Source organism: Phodopus roborovskii, unplaced genomic scaffold (assembly GCF_943737965.1).
Source record: "Phodopus roborovskii unplaced genomic scaffold, PHOROB, whole genome shotgun sequence".
Classification (NCBI taxonomy): Eukaryota; Metazoa; Chordata; class Mammalia; order Rodentia; family Cricetidae; genus Phodopus; species Phodopus roborovskii.
The window spans coordinates 33,703,745-33,716,942 of NW_026126409.1; the positions used below are offsets into that span (position 1 = coordinate 33,703,745).

The 13,198-nt window shown below is 38.4% G+C and overlaps 1 protein-coding gene across 2 annotated transcripts in view; it reads left to right on the top strand.

Moving 5' to 3' along the window:
- Window positions 1-13,198, top strand: part of Vps37a (VPS37A subunit of ESCRT-I) — a 38,111-nt gene that overhangs the window by 1,306 nt on the left and 23,607 nt on the right. The window lies entirely within an intron of this gene.

Consider the following 13,198-nt stretch of genomic DNA (forward strand, 5'->3'; position numbering starts at 1 on the left):
TTTTTTTCCCAAGCAAGTAAGTTATAATCTACAGTCAGTTTTCTCTGCATAGCAGACTGTATTGTACTTTGCCTCTCAAGTGATGGGATTAAAGGTATATGCCACCATACCAGGTGCCTATCTTCCTGTGTTTGTCTCTACCTCTTTGTAGCGTTCCTTCTACCCTGTTCACAGAACCCCTCCAGAAAGAATATTTTCCAAGGAAGGAGTGGCCTTTTCAGGCATTAGGTTTCTTTTATCATCCTTGAGGAAGAAGAATTCTTGTTTCTATGACTTTGAGAGAAAAAAAAAAAAAAGGGACAAGAGTTAAGAAGGAGAATTTGCTTTTGGAAGCCTTCAAGTCTCCCTTAGTTTAATGTTCTCAGCATGCCCAAGTGCTATACGTAGGGTATCAGTGTCTGAACCCCAACACAAGTCAACCTTTGAATGTTTTGTTTTGGTTTTGCTATAAAAGCTATACTTTCAAGATATTACAAAATAAGCTGACTAACTTTTAAGAAACATTACAAAGGGTTTCCTCTTAGAATGTCACCTTGGAAAACTGTAGACTGTCAGAATTACTATTGCAGAAATACTGATGGAATCATTTGTTAGCTTTATTTTCTGTTCCGGTGATTTTTTGTTCTTGGAGGCTGAGATAGAGCTTTTGAGACACTAGAATCTCTTAACTGCTAAGTAAATGAGGAAAGTGTTCTGATGTTTGTACTTTGGTTCCAAATAGAAATAATAAAACAGTAATTGTTCATTGAAGGAGTCCTGGAGTTGATTGAAGAACAGTCAGTATCCTTAGATGAATGGGTGCTAATCTTTGAACTAGAAATTTTGGATATGTGACATGTCCAAACTTAAGTTCTTGAAGTTTTATTTAATTGAAATATTTCAAACTTAAAAATTAGATATGAAGAATTCTAAACTTTTAAGAAGTTTGTAAACACTTTAACAAATTCTTAACTTCTTGAAAAAGTTAGGTTAATTTTATGGCTATTTATGCCTGGCAGGAACAAATGGGAAACTGTACTAGAAGACTAAAAGTGTTTAACCAAAGCATAATGACTGCTATGAAAATGAAAAGTAGAAGTTATGTAGACTGGACTCTGAGCTAATCTTCTAAATAATAATAACCATACTATATAGTTGCAATTAAAACTTATGAGTTCATTTGTAGGAAAACAAGTTCTTCTACTTGAAGTTTACTTTAGAAAACATTGTTGTTGTCCTGTCCAGGTCTGTCTTCTCTGAATTCTTTAAAGAACACCTGTTTTTGTTCTGTTTAATAATCTGTAGGACATAGATTTAGTGGAGGTGCTTTCAAGCCCAGGAGGTGTAAATAATGAGTGGATGATGGCCTCCACTCATGCCCTCACCTCTTTGTCAGAAGGAGGATCCCTCTTCATGTCATCTTTCTTTTTCTTTCTTTTTTTGGCCTTGATCTCACAGGAGCCATCTGCTTCTGCTTTCACAGTGCTGAATTAAGGCACATATCACCATGCCAGACACAGTAGGGCTTTTGACTTCATCTTGGTAAATAGCAATTGTCAGGGAAGTCCAGGTTTTCTCAGTAATATAAAGAGCTGTCTGGGAAGAACAACAGATGAGAGGAAGAAGCCTGTCTTGTGTTTTAGATATTATTGTGTTCATTTGGACCATGATTGAAGGCTGACAGTGTGGTAACATAGAAGGACAAGACTTTATTGCCAATTTAACGAACTCTGGAGTGAGTCTCCTTTCCTCTGTGGTACGCAGTGTTTAAGTCTTAAGCTTTAAGATAAGTAATTCCTCACCGATAAAGTGACTTTCACCCTGTTATTCAGTAGCTTGTGTTTGTGATTATCCTCACTAACCAGACTAACACTTAGTCTGGGAAGCTGTTTAGTAGAATTTCTCTGTGCTGCACCCACACTTAGAAAAATACAGTTAGAGGATAACAGTGACTGTTCTAACCATACCTCTTTTTTCTCAGGAACTAAAGTTAGTTAACCTCTTTATTAAATTTCTTTGTCTCTAACTCAACCTATGTTATGAGTGGTAATTATTATTTGTAGTTAGTTATGTAAATCTAAAGTTATACAGACATCTTTATTACCTTTACCTGTGTCTCCCAGGTAAAAGACTTCTGTATTCATTTTAATAATAGTTATATAATAACAGAGTGCTTGTTTTGTTACATGTTCAACAAGAGTCTTAAGTTGGTTGTGATGACATATATCAGAACTGTGTTCTTTTGTATAATAGATTCCCTATCAAAGATTCTCTGAGCTAGGAAGTCAGTAGATACAGATGGGTCATTAACTTCTCGAACAAGCTTGGGTGGTCTGTCTTCTTATGTCTTATGATCGCAGAACTGAAAGAACTGATTGTCTGATGTCCTGCCCTAAACCAAGAAAGTCAGTTCATTCCCCAAGCCCCTCAATGTAATGACATTCTTAAAGGCAGAAAATGTGAATGTGAGCACTTTAGACCTATGGGGGAGCACAAAGGAATAGAAGCTTTGTAATCAAACTGTCCTGGATTCCCATTCTGGTTCTAACACATACTGGCTGCACAAATGTTGATAATTTGAATAAAACATTCAGTTCTTCCAAGTTTCCTTTTTTTCTGCCTATAAAGCTAGGAATTATGATTCATATGTGAAACCTGGGGGATGGGGAGGTGCTGGATGGAGAGATTGAGGAGATAGAAGCCAGAGCCTTGAGCATGTGAGGCTAGTACTGTACCACCGAGTTACATCCCTAGCTCTCTCTTATAGCATATTGATATTTGAATAATGGAAACATTAACTGTCTCATAGTAGGCACATAACCAAATTACACTCCATTTTGTACTCTCTAGAATAAGTACTTCTAAAACATTGCTTCTTAATCTAGTGGTTCTCAGCCTTTCTACTTCTGTCACCCTTTAATACAGTTCCTCATGTTATGCTGACCCCAACCATACAATCCTTGCTATTTCATAACAGTAATTTTGCTACTGGGGTGAATTGTATTTTGGGAGATAGAGATTTGGCAAAAGGGTCATGACCCCCCAGGTCGATAACTGCTGATCCAAATGCTTCTGTCCAACTGATTGTTTATTCGTCTTTCGTAATTTAGTCTACACCTTGTCTTTGGCAGGCCTCCTGGTGATTCTCCATTTAGCAAACAAGTCTATTCAGGAGAGTTAGCTAACTCTTAAGTGAAGTGTCTTATTTAGAAGAGTTTAATAAAGTGTTAGGAAGATACAGAATCTGCTGTGTTATTTAACACGCAAGAAGTGCTCTGTCAATAGCCATTGTTATTTTATTCATAGTCTTAAAAGTAATAGTGTCTGTGTAAGTCACTGAGAAAACACCTGAGATAAACAGACCTATAAAGAGGAAAGATGTATAGGAGGTAGCTCAGTTGATAATGGACTCAAGTTCAATCTCTGGGACCCCTATAAAAAGCCTGGGCACAGTGATTCCTACATGTGTGTAATCCCAGTATTAGGGGTGTGGGTGAGGGGGATCTGTGCTTCACTGGCTAGTCAGCTTAACCTCTTCAGGAAAGCTCCAGGTTCGGAGAGAGGCCCTGTCTCAAAAAACAAAGTACACTGCTATCCTGAGGAACAATATCAGAGGTTTACCTTCATATACATGTGCATATTGTTTACCCAGACACATACAAAAAAGAGGGAAGAATTATTTGATTTCAAAAATTCAGGGCTTTAGCAGTGGTTGGCTGTCTTGCAATACACCATGGTAGTAGTGCATGGCAGAGGAAATTACTTCTGTTATGACAGCTAGCAGGCAGAGAGAGATGAGAGATCAGAGCCCAAATATCTCCTTCATGTGCTTCCTCAGTTATGCAGCTTCCTTCTGTAAGGCCTTCCTCCTTAAAGGTTCTCGTTAGTACCACAGCTGTAACCCAAGCTTTGAGCTCATGGCCCTTTAGCAAACATTCAAGATATAAACCTGTATCAAAACTGTAGCATAGTTTTTAAAACATCTTTTGGTTTTGCTAAGCATTCCATGGATCAAAGAGTTTTTTTTTTTCCTTTGAAAATGTCCTTTATGTATACAATATGTCTTGATTTATATCTATGCCCCCCCCCACAACTCTGCCAACTTTCCTCAGGACGCCCCAGCACATATTTATGTCCAACTTCATGTCCTGTTTGTTTGTTTATTATTAGCTACTAAGTCCAATTCTGCTGCCTTTATAGATGGGAGTGTGAGGTTTGACTATGCACACATGGATCTCAGTTTCTGAAATCTAGCAAATTTAGGGTCAGATTGCTCTTTTTTGTGGAGAAAGGTGCTGTCCGTTCCATTCAGAGTGCTAACAAGCATCCCAGACCTCTACCCAGTAGACACCCAAAGCACCCCTAGTTGTAATCAAACAAAATGTCTCAGACATTGCAGAATCATTGTATAGAGACTTGGTTATGGGATCCAGTGTCCCTTTCCCATCACACGTAGCAGTTCCATCAGTTGAAACATGTCAAACAGTTCTTTTTGATTATTCAAAACTTCCCTGGAGAGTAAGCTCAAAAGCTTACTACTCAAAAGTAGTACTTAAAGCTTTATTCTTTGTTCATAGTGTAAAGCTTTCACCCTTCAACTCACTAGTTTCTGAGTTAAGTTTTCTTAGAGGTTTTACTCTCAGTTCATAGGACTAACAAATTGGAATGAGAAGATAATGTATATTGTCTTTTTACTTACTCTGTTATTTTTATTAAAGAATTCATAAAATGTCCAAATTTCCAAATTTTTAAAATAGTCTTTAATTTTTAGAGCAGCAAAATTAACATAAAGTCTACCCCACCCCCATCATGATTTCTCTAACTTTTCTTTTTAAAATAGAAACATCTGGAAAGATCTTGCATTAATCTATATAGCAACATTTGCTTCAAGGATAGAGTACATGTCTCCATGCTAGAAGACCCACTTTCCAGTTTGCTATTCTCTGTTGTACAAGCACCTGTGTATTCACATGCATTATCTAGCTACTATGGGTATTTGAGATTAACTTGTTGTAATAAAAAGTTCTATAAGATGGATGAGGAGATGGGTCAGTGGGTCAGAACCCTTGCTGTACAAGCATGAGGAACTATGTTCAATATAGCACCCACTTTTTACAAAGCAGGAGGCAGAGGCAGGAGGCTCACGGGGATTTTCTGGCCAGCAGTTGATCTCCACATTCATTAAGAAAGCCTCAACGGAATAAGATGGAGAATATTAGAGTAGGATGCCCCAAATCCTCCTCTGTCCTCTACCCACACACCTGCCCAAACACACACGCGCGTGCACACGCACACACACACACACACACACACACACACACACACACACCTGTATATGTGAGTATATGCACCTATAAGAATCTGATGTGCTTTGGTCTGTTGAAACTAAAAAATTGTACAAAATGCTCTATAAATGGTCTTTGATTTATGCAGTAGTAAACTAGATTATGTATGTTGAACAATCCCGTAATTAAGTTTGGTCCATTGAGGTACATAGTCTATAAGAAGGAATTAAAAGCTATAATTGTAGGGTATATTGTATAATGAAGTATATTATGATTTGAGAAAATATTTTGTAAATATAGTCTAACAACTCAAGTTCTGTTATAGTTTGGACCTAGAATGCCTCAAAGAAAGATCTGTGTGCATTTTAAAAGTCTGTGGTGTATCCTTTAGCCTGCAGAGGGGCTTATGGGACTCCAGCCCTTTCTGTGTCTCCTGCATGCAGACCAGAGTGAATTTGCTGGTGCCATGAAATGCTGCTGAGTTCACCATAGGCCTTCCCCCAAAGGGTCAGCCATCCATGGACGAAATCTCAACAACTAAGCCAAAATTAAGCTTTTTTTTTTTTTTTTCTTTTTCTGTTTATAAGTTGATATACCATAGGTATTTGTTTCAGTTTGTAAAAGATGAAAAACACAGAAAACTGGTAGGGAGTAGAGTTTTTGCTGTGGCCGTTCTGAGACGATGTGAAAACACCACTGGCACTGGTTAGGAGCAAGGGCATGGGGAAGCCTGGGATGCTGTAGAGAGAGCTTAATGGGCAATCCTGGTAGGCACCAGACTAGTGATAAGAGAAATGAATGCAAACAGTAGAAGTCATGCTGATGAGGTAAAAAACTACGGGATAACTGACCAGAGGCCATCACCAAGCAGAAACTGGCTGCATTCCATCTTTCTGGAGACTTTGTGGGAAGCTAAGCGCAAGGCTAATGGAGTAGTTTTTCTTTTGATGCAGGAAATTTCAGAACAGCTCAGCATTCAGGCAGCAGTTGCTATTGAGAGCAAACAAAATTGGAAGACAGATGTGGAAAATTTGAGACTAGCCAGAAAAGGAGCATGTTTAAAGGTGTAGCCAAAAGCTGCCACACATGGTGGCAGGCCCAGCTCTCAACAGGCAGAGGCAGAAACATGCTCTCCTGTCCTTTTTTTTTTTTTTTTTTTTTAATAAGTTTTTAAGATTAATTTTCTATTTAAATTAAAAACAATCTTATTTTACATACCAATCCCAATTCCCTCTCCCTCCTGTCAACTTCCTTTCTGCCCCTTCTCCCCAACCACTCCTCAGGGAGCATGAGTCCTCCCTTGGGGGATCATTGAAGTCTTGTCACATCATTTGGGACCGGACTGAGGCCCTTCCCCCTGTATCTAGGCTGAGAGGAATGGGCTCCATGCACTAGGGATCTTTTTTTCAAAAGCACAAACAAAAACTTTTAGCAAATAAGGGTTTTGTTGTTAAAGAGGAACATTAACCTTTGACTAGGTTGCCTGTGGTGAGGCTACACATTATGGCAACAACTGCTCCCTGGACACCAAGGTTAAATAAGAATAAGAGACTCTGGTCCTATAATCCTCTTTAAGGGCTGGGCTTCTAGGAACCTAAATCCTTCACTTACTGGGCCACCTTATAAGCTTCCCTCCTTCCCAGCAGTCCCCCCAATATGGGGACCAAGCCTTTGTCACATAGGCCTTTGGAGAACATTTCAGGTCCAAACTGGAGCAGGTACCATGTTTTGTTTTTTGTTTTTGGTTTTTTCTTTTTTTTTTTTTTTTTTTGCATCTGGTTTTTTTTTCAAGAGTTTGTTCTTGGATTCCTTTTCCCTAGTTGCTAAGTCTTAGTTGACTTTTAAATGTACTAAGATGATGTCTTCCCCCCCCCCCCCCCCCCGTTCTCTACCAGGTTTCCTCTGTGTTTCTACAGCTCTTCCCATAGTCTTGGTTATTATTCTGTCTGTCCTTTAGAACATTACTGAAAGATATTATGAAATAAGTGGCACATAGCTCTTGAAAACAAACAAGATCAAGCAGTTAACATTAGAGTTTCTTACATCGCCATTTTCCAACAGACTGATTTAGGATAAAGCATTTTCCAAACAACACAGACCATTTATTTGAGCTATTTGCTTTAAAATTTCAGTTTCTTGGTTTTTCGTTTTCACATCAACTGTATGTATATGCAAATGTATGTACATGCTTATTAATTTTTTTCTGAAGATATTAATCATACATATTGGAAGTCTGCTACTTGTTGTTCCTTGAGTGTTTTTCTTTTCTGCTTTGTTGAGTTGGGTACTTCCCTTCTAATTTTATTTTTGAAAGCTTTCTGATGTTCTTATTTCTGTTTTTGTGACTTCTTTCTACTTGTTTGTGGTTACTTTATCTGGAAACAGAGGGAAAAGAATAACTAGTTCTATACAAGGCAAGAGTCAATAACTTCCTACAGCACTGTCATTTTGCCTTTTCAGCTTCTTGAAGTCTATCTCACCATGTTATTCTCAATGCAGTCATCTCTGTTGTTTACATTGGAACAAGCAGGAAAAAGAGAGAAAAAACCTTCCCTATCTCTGCATACTCTTGATTTGCATTGGTTGGGTCCTAGGACTTGGAGAACCCTTACATTGCTCCTCACTTTGCATTGCTCATATTTGGGAGTAAAGTACGTTATTTTTCTCTCCTTTCAATTGAATCTCATCTCTTATCCTTTTTATAAAGTCTCACGGTGTAGTCATCTAGCCTGGAGCTCACTATGTAGACCAAGCTGGCCTTGACTGTGGATGCTCCTGCTTCTGAATCCCAAGTGCTGAGATTACAGTCACTCACTACCTTCCTGCCTTTTGTCTTTTACCATGCAGGCATCCTAGGATTTTCTTGTCTGCTTATGGTAGTATTTGCTTTTCAGTGCTGTTACTGATTAACTTTCTAGAACTCTTTCAGTGTTTTTTTTTTTTTTTTTTTTTTTTGAGATTTAGTTAGGAAAGGAAATGTGTCTGAACCTTTTGAAAGGTTTATCTATGAATAATCTGAATTTCCCATTTCCCAGTGCTGTGGGATTATTCATGGTATCTTCTCAAAGCTGTGTGCTCCTTAAGAGACATAGCCATTTGAGTATTCCCCGTTTCTTGAAAATTGCTGGATACATAGTACCTGTTCAGTTTTACTGTATATTTGGGGAAATCCTTGTTAATAAATAGAAGCCAAACAATGAATGATTATTTTTTTTAAAAGTAACTTTTGAGCATAACTAATTTGTGTTTTGGATTCAAGTTTTAGGGACTACCAAAACTGTGAGGCCAATTATATACTCTGATTCACAGAAGTTAAAAACAGTGTAGATTTTTGTGTATGAGTGTTTTGCCTACATGCATGTAAGTGCATCCTGTGTATGCATGGTGCTCAAGGTGAAAAAGAAGGCATTGGATCTTTAGAATTTAGAGTTACAGAAAACTGTGAGCTGCCATGTGGGTGCTGGGAACTGAACTTAGGTCCTCTACAGGACCTCTTAACTATTAAACCATCTCTCCAAGCCCAAACATTTTATAGTCTAGATTAGCAGTTCTCAACCTGTGGGTCACATTTCCTTTGGGGTGAAACAGCCCTTTCACAGAGAATGCATGTCAGCTGTCCTGCATATCAGATATTCATATTACAGTTCATAACAGCAGTAAAACTATAGTTAGGAAGTAATATATAGCAATATATTACTTACATATTTGGTATATACAATATATACCAAAACTATAGCAATGGAAGTAATTTATGGTCAGGTCCCCACAACACGAGGAACTGTATTAAAGAGATTTAGAGTTAGGAAGGTTAGAACCACTGTTCTAAGTTTATATAACTCCAACTATTTAGAGACACTGAAGCAAAACTTTAATAGTGGGGCACTGCCTAATAAATGCAAGACCCTGGGTTTGATCTCCAGCACAGTAACTAGTATGGCTGTCATTCTGAAGGTAGTTATGAGAATGCTTATTATAGCATGATTTATATTAAAATTTAAAAAATATAGTTAAGAGAATAAGTGATCATATGTTACACAGCCATTAAAATAGTAAAGTAATATCTCCACTAATGTGAATTTAGACTATCACAATAAATTGTTGGGTGATGAAAAGCAAGTTATAAAATTGTACAATATAATTATGGTTTTGTCATTAAGAAGGATATAAATGTAGAAGATATTAAATAGTTATAGTAGTAGTTGCCTTAGTAATAAGAAGTCCCAAGTTGTTAATATAATTAATCTCTTAACTGAAATTTCCCGTTGAGAATAGAGTTATTAGTGTAGGAAATGTCAGCCAAGAGTGGTGATGCGTGCCTTTAATTCCAGCACTTGGGAGGCAGAGACAGGGTGGATCTCTGAGTTCAAGGCTAGCCTGGTCTTGTTTAATTAAGTAGAGTAATTAGATATCTGCCTGCTATTTTATATAATGTACCTGGAAATATGCATTATTATTTGCCTTGATTAACAAGTTCACTTCTCATTAATAACAAAAGTATTACTTTATGTTATATTCCATACCTTGTTATAAAAAACAGCTTTTCAGAAATTCTAATGAACAACTAGAATGAATAGTGGAAGAAATGATTCCAAAATTGGATTTTTTTGCGTCATTTCTACCCTTAACTTTTCTCCTCTTGGCCCTTCCTATGTCTCTGCCTTGCTCTCGCCATCAAATGTATGACCTCTTTTGTTATTGTTACATAATTTATATGCATTTGCTCATAAATATGTAAATACAACCAATGAGTTCTGTGTGTGTGTTGTCCACTTGGTTTTGGGTAACCAGCTAAGGAGCTCATTCCTGGCAAAGACTAATTCTCCTAATCTCAGTAGTCCTTGGTTGTGTATAGTTCTTTGTCTGAGTGGTGGGGGTGGGGATGGACTGTGAGTTTTCCCCTTACATTAGCATGTGTATTCGTGTTGTTCTTATTACTTCTTGTCACCGCATTATGAGTGAAGCATTTCTGTCAGTTCTAAGAGATACAACCTCACAGCAGATTTTCTGGTCCTCTGACTCTCACAGTCATCCTGCTCTCCTACTTCCATGACTTCCCCCGAGCTTGAGGTGCAGGGGTTGTGTTATAGATATGTCCATTTGGGCAGGGTACCCCATGATCATTTGTTCCTGCATTTTGACCAGTTCCAGTTTTCTCTAATAGTCTTTGTCTGTTGTAAAGAGAAGCTTCTTTGATGAGGGGTGAGAGCTACACTCATGTGTGGGTATGAAGATGAGTATTTAGAATGTAATTAGTAATTATCCTGGCTTAGTAAAGTAGAGGTAGTAGGTTCTTCACTGAGACCTGTGACATTACTAATGCTGGTAGTTGCCAGGTTTCCAGTACCAGGCACAGTCTCCCTTGTATTGAGCAGGCCTTAGGTTCAATTAGACAGCTGTTGTTTAATGCCAGGATATGAATGCCTCTGTTGCACTCGTGGGTATTTTGCCATGCTGGTCAGTATTATGGTTCATATGTGTCACAGCTGGGCAGGCTGCTGATTGCTCCCTTGGCAGCTTGTGTTTTAATGTTTCCTATGATTCTTTTTTGTTTTGTTTTGTTTTGTTTTGTTTTTAATAGAAATTTAGGCAGCGCCTGAAAATCTTAGTGACTTAAAATTTTATTGCCACAAGTCTGAGAAGGACAACTCAGGTGAATTTTCTAAATGCTTTTTTAAAAAAATAACACCTAACACATTAAGCAGTTATTTGTCTTGTAAGCTTCTGAAGCCTTTGCATATATGATCTTGCTTAATCAAACAACATCACAAGGCAGGTGGATACTTTTACTATAAATAACCATCTCTCATTAGAAAAAGAAAAGGTTCAAGAACTTGCTTATCCAAATTCAGATGTTTTAGTCACTGTTATTTCTGTGAAGGTACACTTATGACCAAGGCAACTCTTTCAGAAGAAAACATTTAATTGGAAACTTGCTTACAGTTTCAAGGTTTAGTTATTTATCATCATACAAACATGCATTGTACTGGAGCAGTAGCAGAAAGCTATGTCATGATCCACAGGCCAAGTGAGAAAACCGGGCCCAGCATGGACATTTGAAACCTCAGATCCCACCTCCAGTGACACACTTTTCTCCAACAAGGCCACACCTGCCCAAACAATGCTACACTTCCTAATCCTTCTCAAAGTGTTCTGCTTTTGATGACTAAGCATTCAAATATATGAGCCTATGGGGCCATTCTTATTTAAACCACCACACCAAGTAAAATGGTGTATGTGGGATTTGAACTCAGGAAGTCTGTCTGTAATAAGCCTTGCTTTCAGTCACTAAGATGCTCTGGTTGATGTGAACTGGTAGAAGATTCATTATTCATTCCTTGTGCGGTGACATCTTGGTACTGTAGAGGAATAAAGGAAGTTAGGCATCCATTCAGTGGAGGAAGGGGTCATCCTAAACCCAGTCCCCAAGAGAAGCTTTCATAAGAATCATGAAAATCCTGGCACTGATCATCTTCTTGAATCCAGCTTAGCTATTTCCTATTTGAGAGTGTCACACTGTGTATTTTGATTGTATTTATTTCCTCTATACTTCTTCCCTTCTCTACCCACTCAACTTTGTGCCCTCTTTTTATTTTATTATTTCTCTCATCAAATTCAGTTTGTGCTATCTGTATATTCTTGGATGTGTGGCCTTCCACCAGAGAGAGCATGATTAACCAAGAGGCGACACTTTTAAAGAAAGCTAACTCTCCCTCTTCCAGCGGCTATGATTGCCAGTAGTTCCTCACCCAGCCAGTGGGATTAGGTGTCCACCTCCCCTCTTCATGCTAGTATTTGGTCTTACTTAAGCTTGCATATGGTTTGTGCATGTTGTCACAATTACTGTGAGTTCATATGTATAGCTGCCTTTTCATGTCTGGAGAATATTGCTTCCTTGTATTTATCAATCACCTCTGACTCTTCAGGTCTCTTTTACTCCTCTTTCACAATGAGCCTTGGGAGGAGAGGATTTGATACAGATGTCCCATTTTGGACTGAGCATTCCATTCCTTAGCCTTTTATTTTCTGTACCTTGGTCAGTTGTAGGTCTCTTTCTTAATTACAATGTAGTACAAATGGAAGCTCTTCTGATGAAGTTTGAGAGATACATCAATATATACCTATAACAGTAAGTCACAGTTTACTTCCATGTCACTCAACTGTTCTCCCCTACACCTATGACCTGTTTAGTTGCAGATTCTTGTCCCTGTAATGGTGGTAGGTATGGGTATCATGTTGTGGAGAGCACAGTAATACAATCAGAAAGTGGTAAGTTTTCCCATTATGTTTGTGTCAAAATTGTAGCAGTGCACAAGCCTTGCCAGTCAGTCATTATTTCAGCATGCAGGGTTCACAGATGGATAAGATTGATGATTACTTTTCTCTTTTGACCATAATCCATGCTAAAACCCTATCAGCCTGGACCATCAGGCTGTTCTTCAGTGACAGGTCTGTGAGTAGATGGACCTGGGATGAAAAAATAAAGAAGACAGGAAACTTGGGGTCAGGAAGTCTTGCATAATCTGATGTCTTGTGCCAAGCAAGTTTATTAAGAAGTATGCATCTTATATACAGTTTGCAGGGGGGAAAGTGGTAGAGTCAGCAGAAAGCTATCATACAACAGAGTGAAGTCAGTAGGAAGCTAATTGAGCAGTGTTGTAAAAAGGAACTCAGGGTATCTCAAGTGTGTCACAGACTGAACACACAGTAGCCTTGGGACTGATAACCATAGCTCTTTGGGGGAGAAGTTAGTTTCCCAGGATTAGAAGTTAGTGCTCCCCTGAGGCCCTAGCTTCAGGCCATTACTAGGCTTGCCAGACATATTCTGGTTTTAGACAGGGAACTACATTCCTTCTCCATGTAGCAGAGCATCAGGAAAAGCATTGGATCACCCTGCTCCCAATCCCTGTTGCTGAAGACACCATATACTTGGGTCA